Raw genomic sequence first — 13,376 nt, forward strand, 5'->3', positions numbered from 1 at the left:
ACCATAATGTCACCCACACACCAGGGGCCACCAGTGGTCCGGACCGGTCACCCAGGCTGTGGCACGCTGGGAAAGCCACAACAGCCCCATTAAAAGCCTCGGTGCCGCCGGGCACACTGGGGAAGGGTGAACCGTGCCGGGTGGGAAGGGGCCGGCAGCGGAGGAACCGCGGTGATTTATTTGCACCGACGTTCCCGCGGCAAAGCTTTGCCCCATCGGGGCCCTTCTGCTCTCAACCGAAACTCCCGTCTGGGCGAGCCATCCCCACCTCCCGGTGAGCTTGGATCTCCATCCCCTGGATGCTTCCCCGGAGGAGGGAGGCTTTGACCGGACCACCGAGCATCCCACCGGGATGGTTTAATGGCAAAGGGACAGCGGCAGGAGCTTCGGCCACATCCTGGCCCCGCACAAGCCACCTCAGCCCTGACCTGCTGTGCTCTTCCCAGCCGGCCCCCGCCGATGCTGCCAGCGCTCGTAAAGCCTCTCCTACGGCACCCGCTATTCCAGTCCTGCCCACACACGCGCCGCTGCCAGGGCTCCTCCGTCCTAACCTGCCCTGGGAGTTATTACCCCGAAAAAAAAAACAAAACCCAAAAACCAAAAAAAAAAACCAAACCCCCAAAAGAGATGCATCAGATAATCGTGAGCAAAAGTGCATGCGGGGAACATGGTCGGTTCCTCGGCTCTCCGGGATCAAAGCTTCGCTTTCTCCCCAAAGAAACCTGCTTCGCACTGAGTCACGGCTGGTGGCAGCTTCCCGCGAGCTGCCGGTGGCCAGGAAAGGTCACCGGGAAGCCAAGGGCCCGCTCGCGTCCCTGGCTATCGGCTCCCCGGCGCTGGCTTGCCACCTTGGCAGCTGGAGCTGAAAATATCCCGATGACAGAGAGGTGATGACTAAGATTTTTGGGCAGCGACTGGCGGGTTTGGATGCCTTTGGCTCACAGAGGGAGGGGAAGGCGGCGAGCAGACTGGGGTTGGGGAGGGGGGAAGCACCCTGGGGTGTCCCCGGGGGGGGTCATGAGGCCGTGGGGCTGCGCTGGCTGCTCTCTCCCTGCCTGGGCTGGCCACGTGGGCGAGCACAACCTGCCCAGATGTGCACACCCACTCCATCCAGATGTGTGCGCCCGCTCCATCCAGATGCGCAGGCCTGCTCCATCCAGATGTGCACATCTGCTCCATCCAGACGTGTGTGCCTGCTCTATCCAGATGCACGTGCTTGCTCCATCCAGATGTGTGTGCCTGCTCTATCCAGATGTGCATACCCACTCCATCCAGATGCACAGGCTCGCTCCATCCACATGTGGATGCCTGCTCCATCCAGCTGTGTGCACCCACTCCATCCAGCTGTGTGCACCCACTCCATTCAGATGTGTGTGCCCACCCCATCCAGATGCTCAGACCCGCTCCATCCAGATGTGCGCCCCCTCTCCACCCAAATGTGTGTCCCCACTCCATCCAGATGCACATGATCCCTCCATCCAGATGTGTGCCCACTCTATCCAGGTGCACACGCTCTCTCCATCCAGCTGCGCGTGCGCACTCCATCCAGATGTGTGTGCCTGCTCCACCCAGCTGCGCAGACCCGCTTCATCCAGATGTGCATCCCCACTCCATCCAGATGTACCTGCCCAGCACCGACCCCCCCACCCCCACCCCGGCTCCGTGCACACCCTCTCCGCCCGCACCGTGCCCGGTGCCTCCTCCATCCAGATGTGCCCATCTGCTCTACCCAGCCCCGCCATGCCCAGCCCCTCCAGCTGTGCCCGCTCCTCCCCAGCTGTGCCCACCTCGGTCGCGGGGCCGGGCTGGCAGGGGAAACTCGCAGCCAACCCCGAGCTCGCCATGCGGCCGGGCTGGTTGCCAACCCCAGCTCTTCAAAGGCAGGGATTGAAGGGGTTTTTCTTTTGGTTCTTTTTTTTTTTTTTCTCCTTTCCTGCTCAGGGCAGGGCTGCTCCCGTGCGGGGACCTCGCTGCTATTCCTGGCTTTGCCATGGGCTTATCGGGAGAGGCCGGGCCTCCTCCCATGTTTTCCCGCCTGCTGATGTGGGTTGCCTGCTCGCCCCGAGATGCAGTGGGTTCTGGCTAGCCCCGGGGATGGGAGAGTCAAAGGATAAAGCTCCTTTTAAGAGGCGAGAACAGGAAGAGGGCGGGAGGGAGAAAGTAGGGACGAGCACTGTAAACCCTGCCCTTTTTTTTTTCTTCTTTTTTTTTTTTTTTAAATATATATTTTTTTAATAGTAAACAGCTATTCTGGAAGCAAAGGAGCAAACTCTGCCGGCAACGGGCTGCAGGAGAGGATGGTGGGGGTCAGGGGTGAAGCTCCGCTTGCTCTTGCGAGCTTTTCCTCCCGGGGTCCTAGTGTGGGGGGAACGGTTTGTAGGGAGGAATAAACCCCCCCTTCCAGCCCCATTGCAGAAATGCCGGCGAGGGCGAGGGGAGCATCGCCCGCCGGTGGCCCCCGAAGATCCCTGCCACGAGCGGAGCTAATGGACGCTGATGAGCTGCCGTGTTTATTAATGCCCTTTTATGAGAGCATTAATAGTTCCTAATGACACCATTTGAGCTTCCCAGCCTTTTATCTTCTCTTTCTCTCTTTCCCCCGCCGAGGACACAAGTGTAGGAGGTGGAATTAGATATTTCCACCCTCCGGTCCGTGCTGTGGGGTGTCGAGTGCTGGTGGGGGCACGGGATCCTCATGGGGAGACCTGGCCAGCCTGAAAAATCTGTGCCACGCGATTTCTGTGCCAGGAGCTCCAAAAAGAGTCCAAAAGAGTGGAGAAAATTAATTTCCCCCCTATTCCTGACACCCCTCGGACACCGAGGCTCTCCGGTAGATCCCAGCCAGCCCTCGGTGTTGCCTCCTGCACGTCGCAACGTAGGGTGGTGGTGGTGAATAAATAAATACAAATAAATTAAGAAGGCGGTGAGTCACATTTTGTTTTCCTCTTGATCTTTTTTTTTCTTTTTTTTTTTTTTTTTTTTTTCCCCTTTCTTTTCTTCCCCCTCTCCAGAAACGTGTCTGATCCCATCGGAGAGGAGGGGAAAGGGATGGGTGGCGAGCGCGCCAGCGATTCGCCCGGGCGAGGACGGAGGGTTATGGAAAGTGGGTGTGGGAATCGGCACAATCGCTGGCAGGGGACCAGGACAAACAGATGACGGATGGGACCCAGGGCTGTGCAGCACAGCGGGGCTGGGCTGCTGCCTCCTCCTTGTGGGGGGAGCGCACCCCAACCCGGCCCCGGGGGACCTCAGGGGACGCGTCGGGGGTGCTGGGGGACACGTCCCACGGGGTGGCAACCGCCGAGGTGCCGGCCCGACAGCGGGCTGATGCGATTAACCAACAATTAGCCAAGTGGGGAAGTTAATCCCCAAACAAACAGGGCTCCTCCCGCGCTGCTCGCTTACGGCACGCTGGCTTGACGGGGCAGGGGGAAAGGCAGCATCAAAGCCGGCACAGCCAGGAGCCCAGATTTCTTATTCTCTCTTTCTGTGATCTTTATAATGAGGTCAGGATTTGTGAATTGGCTCTCGGGAGCCCAGGGGAGCATCCCTGGCAGTATCCAGGGCAGAGCCGCCGGCATGGCGATATCCAGCCTCCTGCGAGCGGAGCGGAGGCTTGAGCGTGGAATAAAGGAACGAGATGCTAATTGCAGCTGGATGCGGATCTGTTCATCCCTCTCCTTGCAGGGGAAGGTGCACACTTTGGGTTTTCCCTCCCCTCCATCAAAGCCAGCCTCAGTGGTGAGGATGGCTCCTACCCCAGCTCCCAGAAACGTCCAGGCTCATCCCGTTTTCCAACAAAAAGCACGTGAGGAAAAAAAATAAATCCCAGTCCAAGAGAAACTCTCCCTCCAATTATCTCGGCATGGAGGGAGGCCATGAGAGAGCAGGGCAGGGCCCAGCAAGCTTCCAATGCTCCCAAACTCCAGCGTTTCCCAGCTCAGCTGCCCATTTGCGTTTTAGCTCATTTCCACCCCAATCCCAGTGATCCCACCCTGGGATATGGGATGATCCCAAATTTCCCTGGTTCGCCCACGCCGCGCTGACCCTCTCCCTGCCGGCAATCACCCTTGCTTTTCTGATCACCATCAAGCTGGGGTTTTGTGCCCGAAGGAGCCTGTCAGCCCCCACCAGGCAAATCCCCCCCCCGTTTTTTTTTTTTTTAATTATAAATGTCACATCCCATTATGCCAACGTTGTTATGCCACTGAATTAAAGCTTGGCGAGTCCACACTGTGTTCTCTCCATTGGGAAAGGGATGAGGAGATACAGAAAAATCCAGAAAAAGACGTGGAAGGACTTCATGGAAGAAAAGGCCACCAAGATGGGGATGTCACCCGCGGCCGGGGAGGTCCCTGTGGTGCCAGGAGAAGGACGTGGTGGGGAATGGTCTCTCCTGGTTACTTATTACTCAGAAAAGTGTTTCAACAGCAGATTCCCAGGGCAGGGAACAACTTAGAGAAGGTGATGGTGGGAAAAGACCCCGGGTGCTCGTGGCAATGGAGGTTCGAGAAGAGCTGGTGACACGGGGAACAAGGATGCTCCCTGGTATCCCCTGCCATGCTGCGGTCCATGGTTAGCCCTCTACACCCAAACCCACCTGCACTCACACACTTTGGAGGAAACCAAAGCCCCCATCGCTGTCTTTCTGTGTTAGAAACGCCACGGTTTGGCTTTAAAAGGCTGCAGTTTTCAGCGTTGCAGCAGACCCTGCTCACCTCAGTTGGTACCACGCTGCCCGGCCCTTCTACCCGCCCTGCCTGGCTGCTGACCAGGTAAATCAGGAGGAAAACTGGGAAATCGAGGATTATGAATATCCTGACACCCACCCACACCCACATTTTTGGCTGCCCAGCCCCGGGGATGCAGCTCCTTGCACCCCTCCTGCTGCCCACCCTGCACATCCTGAGCCCTCTCCTGCTTCATCTCCGTGTTCCCAGCCCTGAGCTGGGAGAACCACGGTCACTTTGCTGCAGGGAGGACACCGAGGGTTGTGTCCCCAAGGCACACTGAAGCCCAGCAGAGCACCCAGAGCCAATGCCAGATCCCACCGTGCCCCGAACCCAGAGAAACCTCCCCTTCCTGCTGGAACCAGCCCAGTTTTCCCAGCCCCAGACCTCATCCTCAGCTTCCTGCTCTCTCGTGCTTCCCCGTAGCCCCAGTTCCCAGATTCCGGGGATGACTCAGGGCCCTCGGCTTTTCCTCAGAGCCGGTTTCCCTCCCCTGGCACCAGCTGGAGACGTGGCACAGGCGACCCCAGCCCCGGGGCAGAAACGATGCCCAGCATCCCCCCGCCACCAAAACACGGGTACCCCACGCCTCCAGCCTAACTTTCCTCCCAGCTCTTAATTGCCCAGACGCTTTGCTCTTCAGGCGTGCAAATGACAGGAGATTAATCCAATGCTGGACGTAATTAAGTCCAGCACCGTGTCCCCGGGGACCTGGCGAGCCACACGGGGCTGGGTACGTGCCATCGTCCCAGCCCCGGTTGCCAAACCCCCATCACCCACAGCCCGAGCCCATTGTTTTAATTTCTCTGGTGGCGTTTCACCATTCCCGGTGATATTTGGCTTGTTCTCTGTCAGTCTGGGCATGAAGGTTTGATAAACTCCATCCGAGCCACGCACAGGCACAGAAAAAGTGGAAAAAAGTGCATTTCTTTCTGCAGGAAACTTCTCTTTAGGGTAACCCAGAGCCTCAGTGAGTGATGAGGAATAGCTAAACCCGGGCGGGTTGGTTCCCCACAGCCTGTTTGTGGACTGGCGCTGCTACAAGCCCCCCCCAAAAATGGGTGTTTTTAATATCAGCATCGTGCCAGGGCACCATTTCTCAGCAGGCAGCGACCGCCAAATAGATGATGCTGCAGGAATCCGCACGGATGGACGACACGGCCTCATCCAAACAAATGAACCGAGGCTCGTTAGAGCCCCTGGGAAAGCTCAGTGCGAGTCCCCGAGGGTCCCCAAGGAGCAGAAGCAGCTCGAGGGGTCCCGTTGCCACCCCTGGGTCCCTGAAATCGGAGCAGGACTGGGTGACCACCGGGATGTCACCGCTCCAACACGGCTCCACGGAGCTTCTCCTCCGGCTTTCCGGGGTCAGCGTCACCAACGATTTACCCCGATTGCTTTTAGGATTATTAGGTAGCCATTACAGCTTCTTGGGGTGGCCTTGGCTTTTTTTTTTTTTTTCTAGATCGCTATAAATGGGGAAGGCCACCATAAAAATATATTAAAAAATAAATATCAGGCACGGTTGTAATTTAAATTAATGCTTGTCTGATACACCCTAATGCCCCAGGGAAGGACATGCTATAGGGTTATTAAGTAAGCAAAATAAACATAAATCACCCCGGTGTTTGGCTCTCTGCAAGATTTTTTAATCTGGGCGCCTGAAAGCAGCAGAGAGAAAATGCTGCCCTTAATAACCCGAACCGGGTCGGGATCCTCACGCTGCAGGGACCTTCACCGGGCTCCTGCCTCCCTCCTAGAAGCCGTTCCCAGCGCCAGAAGATCCCATTTCAAAAGAGGGAGGCTCTGCTGGGTGGATTTCCAGCCAGCGACAGATACCTGCCCGGCTTAGGCGTTGCTGGCACGGGCGCTCTTTCCCTCACGATGTAGGTGAGGGGTCCAAGCCAGCGGGGCGGAGGCCCCGTGATGACACCTGGATGGTTTTGAAACTTCAGCCCAAAACACTTCTGTCGAAAAGGAAAAAAAAAAAAAAAAAGGGCTTTTGTTTCGTTTCATTTCGTTTTAAAACACCTGGGATATTATAGAGGCGGAGGGTGGTGCTGGGATGGGGGGGGAATGGGGTGAAGGATGCTGGGCTCCGGCCCCAGATGTGCTCATCCTGGTCTCCAGCTGAGCAAGAAGGACGTTGTGGAGGACCCTATCAAATACCTTGAAGAAGTCCAGGTGGATGACATCAGTATTTCAGTCTCAGAGTCGCTTAAGAGAGGAAAAGAGGGAAGAATCCATTCTGCAAGCGTGTGGGCTGCAGGAGGGCTCATGGGATGTGGCTTTGCCAGGGCAGAAGTGATGGATTCGGGAGCTGAGGTTGGCAGGATGGCCAAGAAACTGCGGGAAGGACTTTTCCTGCCACCCCTTCTCTCCTGCATCCCTGGAGGAGAAGCATCAGGGTTCGCTTAAGCATGAAAATTGCCCCGGTTGAATAAAAGGACGATTTAAATCAGCTTAGGGAAAGGGCTGTGCGGGCTCTGATTGCCATTTACACCAGCTCTGCCTTGATTTTACTCGTGGGGGTCGAAAGCTGGAGCTGCAGCGGGCAGGGGGAAGGCAGAAGCAGGCAGGGAGCAGGCAGAAGCAGGCAGGGAGCAGGGAGAAGTGGGCAGGGAGCAGGCAGGGAGCAGGCAGCAGCACCACAGAGGGGTGTCTCCCCCCCCCCCCGCACCGTGCGCCCCAAAAGACCCTTTTGGGGAGCGTCGCAATCGCGTCCCGCGTGGTTACACCCCGTCTCCCAGCCCCTGGGCCTCTGTTGTAAACCGGGATGATAAATGATGGATGCGATCGCTAAGAACAACAGGGATGTTGATAGCAACCCCAGGGGTGTGTTAGGAAGCTGCCTGGATGCCGGGCTCCGCCGCTGGCTGGCTTTTAATATCCCAATTGCGGTGTTGCAACCGCGGGCGAGCTCACGGCGGAGCCGGATGAGTCACCCTGACCCACTGGCCCGGGTGCTGCCCCACCGAGGGGAGGGCTGGGGTGGGCTTCGTCCCACCCACCATCCAGCCGAGACCCCCCCCCGGTGAGCATCCCCTGCCTCCTCGGTGCCGGTGGGATAACGACGGATGCTGTATTACTGGGGTGGGAAAGGGCGCTGGGTTGGGAGGAGGAGGAGAAGGAGGAGGAGGAAGGTCTGAGGATGGCTCAGGTGCAGGGGGGGGCAGAAGGGGAAGGGCAGGTTTTTTGCCCCTCGATGACTTTTTTTGCCCCACGCAGCAGCGTGGCATCGCTCGAACGGGGTTTTCCCTCAACACCACACCTGCGTCGCTCTGCTTCGCTGCGGCTTTGCCACAAGCCTGGTCCTTCCACCAGGAGGTCCACCAGGATCTCACCCCAAGGAGCTGGTGGGCAGGTGCCCCTTGATGCCCCCAACCCTCTTTAGGGCACCCCCCATCGCTCCCAAGTCCAATGGGGCATCTGTAAAACGCTGCAAAAACTGCCAAGAAGAGTGCACTACGAGAAATTTCAAAGCCCCTGAGATTTCAACGCGGGGAACAAGCTTGAACTGGCCAAAAAAAGGGCTGGGTAGGACCGAGAAGGTCCTTTCCGAGTCCCTACAGTTCTCGAGAGTGGAAAACTTGTTCGCTCGGCGTGCGTGTAGCTTTAAGATGAGCTTGCTTTTCCAGCGGCAGATTTCCGGCGGATTCTTGGAGAAACACCAAATTTTGCCTAATTCAGTCATTTAAAGGCCTGCAGCCCCGGTCTGTGTGGCCAAGAGAGAGCGGAGCCGTGCACCGAAACCCTTCCCGGGGACCAGGCGTGGGACAGCCCTGAGGATGCATCCCCCCCCGGGGGTGGGAGACTCTACCAGCGGCTTCGCCTTTGGGGACAGGGATAAATTTGTTTTGGTGATTGGAAAGCACCGGCACCTTCCCAGCAAACAGTAATAAATACGTCCGTGGGGCACGTGGGGGCTGAAAATCCCCACGCGTGGACACACGTGGCACAACCTCCCTCTGCGAGGCACAGCCAGGCTGGCGGGGATGCTCCAAGCTTCAGCGTGGTCCATGGGGAAAGGATGGCGAGGAGGGCAGGAGCCCCGAGGCGGTGATGCTCGGTGCCAGGGCTACCGTCAGATGCGATGGGAGGCTCTTACCGAGGATGAAGATCCCCCCCCACCCCATCACCTAAAGTCCCACGAGGCTTTAGGAGAACAGTAAAACCTGCTGTTTTCCAGCCACCCATCCCAAAAGACGCTTCCCCTCCCGTCTCTCCGGGGTGGTCCTGCCTTTCAGAGCGGGTTTTTGCACTGCTGTCGTGATGCAAAAGCCGGGTCCACACTCGACAACCAGGGTTGAGAGCCCGGGGGGGGAAACCGGGGCACGAGCCCAGGTTTTGGGGGGGTGACACCCAGCGCTGGCTATCAATGGTGCCCGGTGGCTTGGGGAGGCAGGTGGGGATGGTGGCTACACGGATGCTGCATCCCACCCTGGTAGCCAAGCTCGGCGGGGGGGACACCCCGGGGCTGGAGGGTGGCTGTGGGTGCGTACGCACACCACAAACCTCCCCTGCAAAATTCCTCCTCCCTGGGGTGTCTGATCCCCGGCCCAGCCACCTTCCCGGGCGCGGGGGTGGATCAAAGCCCGCGCGTGCCAGCCCTGCTACCGCTCTGGGCCAACTTAGCTATTTCGGTATTTCGGCTTCACTAATCTGATGGGAGCACTGGGGAAGGAGCGTGGGGTTGAGGGGGAGTTGATTTGTCTTTAAATTATTTTAAATTTTTATTTATTTATTTACTCATTAATTTTTTTTTTTTTTTTTTTTTGGCTCCTTCCGTTGGCCAAAAAAAGTCTCTCCCCTTTTGCATCTGATGACGACAGCCCCGGCCGGGACCCGCCAGGAGGGAGGGGAACGTGCTTTCTGGCCCCCGCCAGCGCATCCGGGCTGCTGTGGGCTCGATTTTGCCGTGTCCGTCTCCGTCCCCCACCCCCCCCATACCCCCCCACCCCCCCCATCACCACCTCCAAAGCCGCTTCCTGACGGCGGGACTTGGCAGCGAGCGCAGGGAGAGTCCAGAGCTGCCCTTGGGACAGGAGAAAGTCCAACAGGAAACATCCTGAGCGAGTTCTTCCTCCTCCCCGCTTCCCTCCTCCTTGTTATTTTTTTTCGGGGGGGGGAATGTGTGATTCTTGAAGGATGAGAGCTTTGGGAGGTTCAGGAGCCTTTTGCATGGGTTTAATGATGAGAAAGAGCCAAGCGCGCCTTCTCGCTGGTGTGTTTTGCTGCTGAGCATCCTATGGCCCCCTCCTCAAGGCAGAGCTGCATCGGGGGCTGCCGATGCCCCTGCCCCCAAAACCTGCACCCAAGTAGTTGCCTGCAGGCAGGAGCTGGAATCATGGAATGGATTGGGTTGGAAGAGACCTTAAAGACCACCTCGTTCCAAACCCTTTCCATGGGCAGGGACACCTCCCACCAGACCAGGTTGCTCCAAGCCCCCTCCAACCTGGCCTTGAACCCCTCCAGGGATGGGGCAGCCACAGCTTCTCGGGGCAACCTGGGCCAGGCTCTCACCACCCTCACAGCAAAGAACTTCTTCCCGATATCTCCTCTAAATCTCCCCTCTTTCTTTCCGCAGCCTGTCCCGAGGACGAGGGGTTAACAGCACAAGAGCAGGGCTGGCGAGCGCTCAGCCTTAGGGCTGCCAAGGCTGCTCCAGCCGTGCCATGGACTTCCCTTTCTTCCATAAAAGTCCACCGGATCCGGGCTCCCGTGGGATGCTCTCAGGCACGGGAAGGAGTGGAGGGGGGGCTGAACCGCCCTACCTGGGGCGCGTGCAAGCGCCGGGGAGGGGTGGGGGGGGCTGTTTGTGCAATGCCCCATGCGCCTCCCCCCAAAAAAACCCACCTTTGGGAGCCAGAAGCCAGCAATTCGCCCCGTTCCCTCCCCTGCTTTGGGCTCTGGCATGGGAAAAATCAGGTTTTTTTAGGGATTGGGGGGGAGGGGGGGGGCAAGGCGTGCCGTGGCCCCGTTTCAGCCCAGCTGGGCGAGGACGCGGGGAAAGCTGAGGGTTGGGCAGGACAGACACGTGCTGCCGCTCACGGCGTGTCGGCATGGCTCAAAAAGCCCCGCTCTTGCCCAGGCTGGGGCTCAGACCCACAGCTCCTCGGCCAGTGGGGATGCGAAGGGGGCAGAGGGGCTTGAGGAGGAGAAGAGGAAGGGGGTGTCCCCCCCAGGGACGCCCGTCGGTGCCGCTGGAGGCTGTTTCTGTGCTGTCCCCTTGCACATACCGTGTTTTCCTGCCGCTGGGAATAGGACAGGGACACTGGGAATGGGACAGGGCCACCGGGAATGGGACAGCCCCCCCTCCCAGTCCCAATAAGAATAGCTCCCCCACTCCAGCCCCACTTATTTTGGGCCACTTTATATTTGGTGCAACCATAAAGACCAAGAGGTCCCTTCCCAGCCCTCTCCCCAAACCCAGGGATCAAAAATACATTTCCCCAGGTACTCGGATGGAGCAGAAATGATGCTAAAAGCCGATTCCCGTCACCCACAGGGATGCTCAGCCCAGTTTGGGTTCAAACCCCACAGATTTAGGACCAATGTACATCATAGCCCCTAAACCAGGGCCACCGCGGGGAGCCGAAGCAGGTCCCTATGTCTGAGTGGGTGTCCCCAAGGAAGGCAAGTGGGGGGGTCCTACCCTGACCCCACACCCAGCTCGCAGCCTCCCTGGCTGGCAGGCAGCAAGCCCCGTATCAGTTACAGCAGCAGACAAGATGTCATCACCCCAAGAGGCCGGGACTTGCATCAGAAAATGTCTCTTGCAACGAAGAAAGCCAAATTTTTTTACAGGAGAGGCACACACGCTCGCTCTCTCTCACACACACACACACACACACACACATATACTGAGCCTCGGTAATTAACTTAATAGGTTTCTTACAGAATGCCCCGTGAGTGATGCTCAACATATTCAAGTGTTGACAAGACGGCGCTGAACCCGACGCCTACACAACGGGCAAAGCAGGCACCGAGCGCAGACACACCTTCATTGTCTGAAACTCGTAGTAAAACTCCAAAACCCGCCCTTGTGAAATGGGGGAAGGAGCCGAGCAGATGGGGCCGCGTAACCCTTCGCCTGCCGGCACACTCCCCCCCCCCCCCCCCTCCCCGAACCCTCCTGTCCCGCAGCCCGGCAGGACCCACGGCGGGGGGTCATCCCCAAGACCCAAAATGGGGAAAAATTACTTTAGAAGTGGCTAAGCCGCGGCAGATGTTTCCGTGCACACGTTCAGGGTGTGCTACCGGTGGGTTTTTAGCCCACCAGGACCACTGAGATAAATTAGCAACTTTTCCTTCAGCTCTAATGTCCTTCTCAGCACAGGAAGGACATGGACCTGATGGAGCGGGGCCAGAGGAGGTCCTTCAAGGGCTGGAGCCCCTCTGCTGGGAGGACAGGCTGAGAGAGTTGGGGGGGTTCAGCCTGGAGAAGAGAAGGCTCCGGGGAGACCTTGGAGCCCCTTCCGGCCCCTCAAGGGGGTTCCAGGAAAGCTGGGGAGGGACTCTGGATGAGGGAGGGGAGCCCTAGGAGGAGGGGGAAGGGTTTGACAGTGAAAGAGGGGAGATGGAGCTGAAATGTGGGGAAGAAGTTCTCTGCTGTGAGGGTGGTGAGAGCCTGGCCCAGGTTGCCCAGAGAAGCTGTGGCTGCCCCATCCCTGGAGGGGTTCAAGGCCAGGTTGGAGGGGGCTTGGAGCAACGTGGTCTGGTGGGAGGTGTCCCTGCCCAGGGCAGGGGGTGGGACTTGGAGGGCTTTAAGGTCCCTTCCGACCCAAACCATTCTGTGATTTTATGATTCTATAAAAGCATTCACCCCTTAGAAATGTGCTGTACATCCAGGGGAGGTGCACATGGTGCCATCCTCTGGATTTGTTCCAGGTCAATATTTGGGCCACTACTACTATAAAAAAGGGCCGAGCATCCCCTGGCACTGCAGGACGGTCCCTCCCAATGTCTCACCTGGATTTGCCCAGTTCCCAAAGGAGCCGTTCCCTTCCCTCCTGCCTCAGGAAAGTTTTTTCCTCTAAAGGCCATGATTTCGGCTAATCTGTGCTCGATGCCGCGGGTGGCCTTGGGAAGCCAAGCCATGTCAATGCACAAAGACCAAGACACAAACCCCCTCCCAAAGAGTCCACAGAACCGGCGGTCACCCAAAAAATAATAAAAAAAAAAAGGAAAAAAAAAAAAAAATCCCTGGAAGAGGGATTAATGGGGAAACCTGTTTGGATGGAGGTGTTTTGTAAGAGGCAGCAGAGATCCGTCTCCCGCTGACTCGGGGTGGGATCTTGAGTCAGGAAAATTGCTTAAGAGAAGGGTGGTCGTTTGTACAGGTTTCGCCGGGTTGGGAAACGTTCACCCAGCGGCTGGGACCCGCGTGGTACAACGCGTGGAGCAATCCCCGGGCGCTGTCATCATTATGCTGATGAGCTCCCAAACCCGTCGAGCTCCCCGGGTGTCCCCACCGCCCGTTCCCTGTCGCCTGGGTCTTCTCCTCTCGCTATCGCACAGGGATCGGCTCTGAGGACTTGGGGGGTGTGTGTGTGTGTGTGTGTGTGTAAAAAAGTCTTCCAGCCTCACAGCACCCGCCGGAGCAGGCAACGGGCTCATTCCAACATGTCACATCGGCTGGAGGAGTTT

General features: G+C 57.9%; 1 protein-coding gene across 2 annotated transcripts in view; it reads right to left on the minus strand.

Moving 5' to 3' along the window:
- PEBP4 (phosphatidylethanolamine binding protein 4) overlaps window positions 1-13,376 on the minus strand; it is a 90,140-nt gene that overhangs the window by 9,594 nt on the left and 67,170 nt on the right. The window lies entirely within an intron of this gene.

The sequence above is a fragment of the Numenius arquata genome, chromosome 26 (genome assembly GCF_964106895.1).
Source record: "Numenius arquata chromosome 26, bNumArq3.hap1.1, whole genome shotgun sequence".
NCBI classification, from domain to species: Eukaryota; Metazoa; Chordata; class Aves; order Charadriiformes; family Scolopacidae; genus Numenius; species Numenius arquata.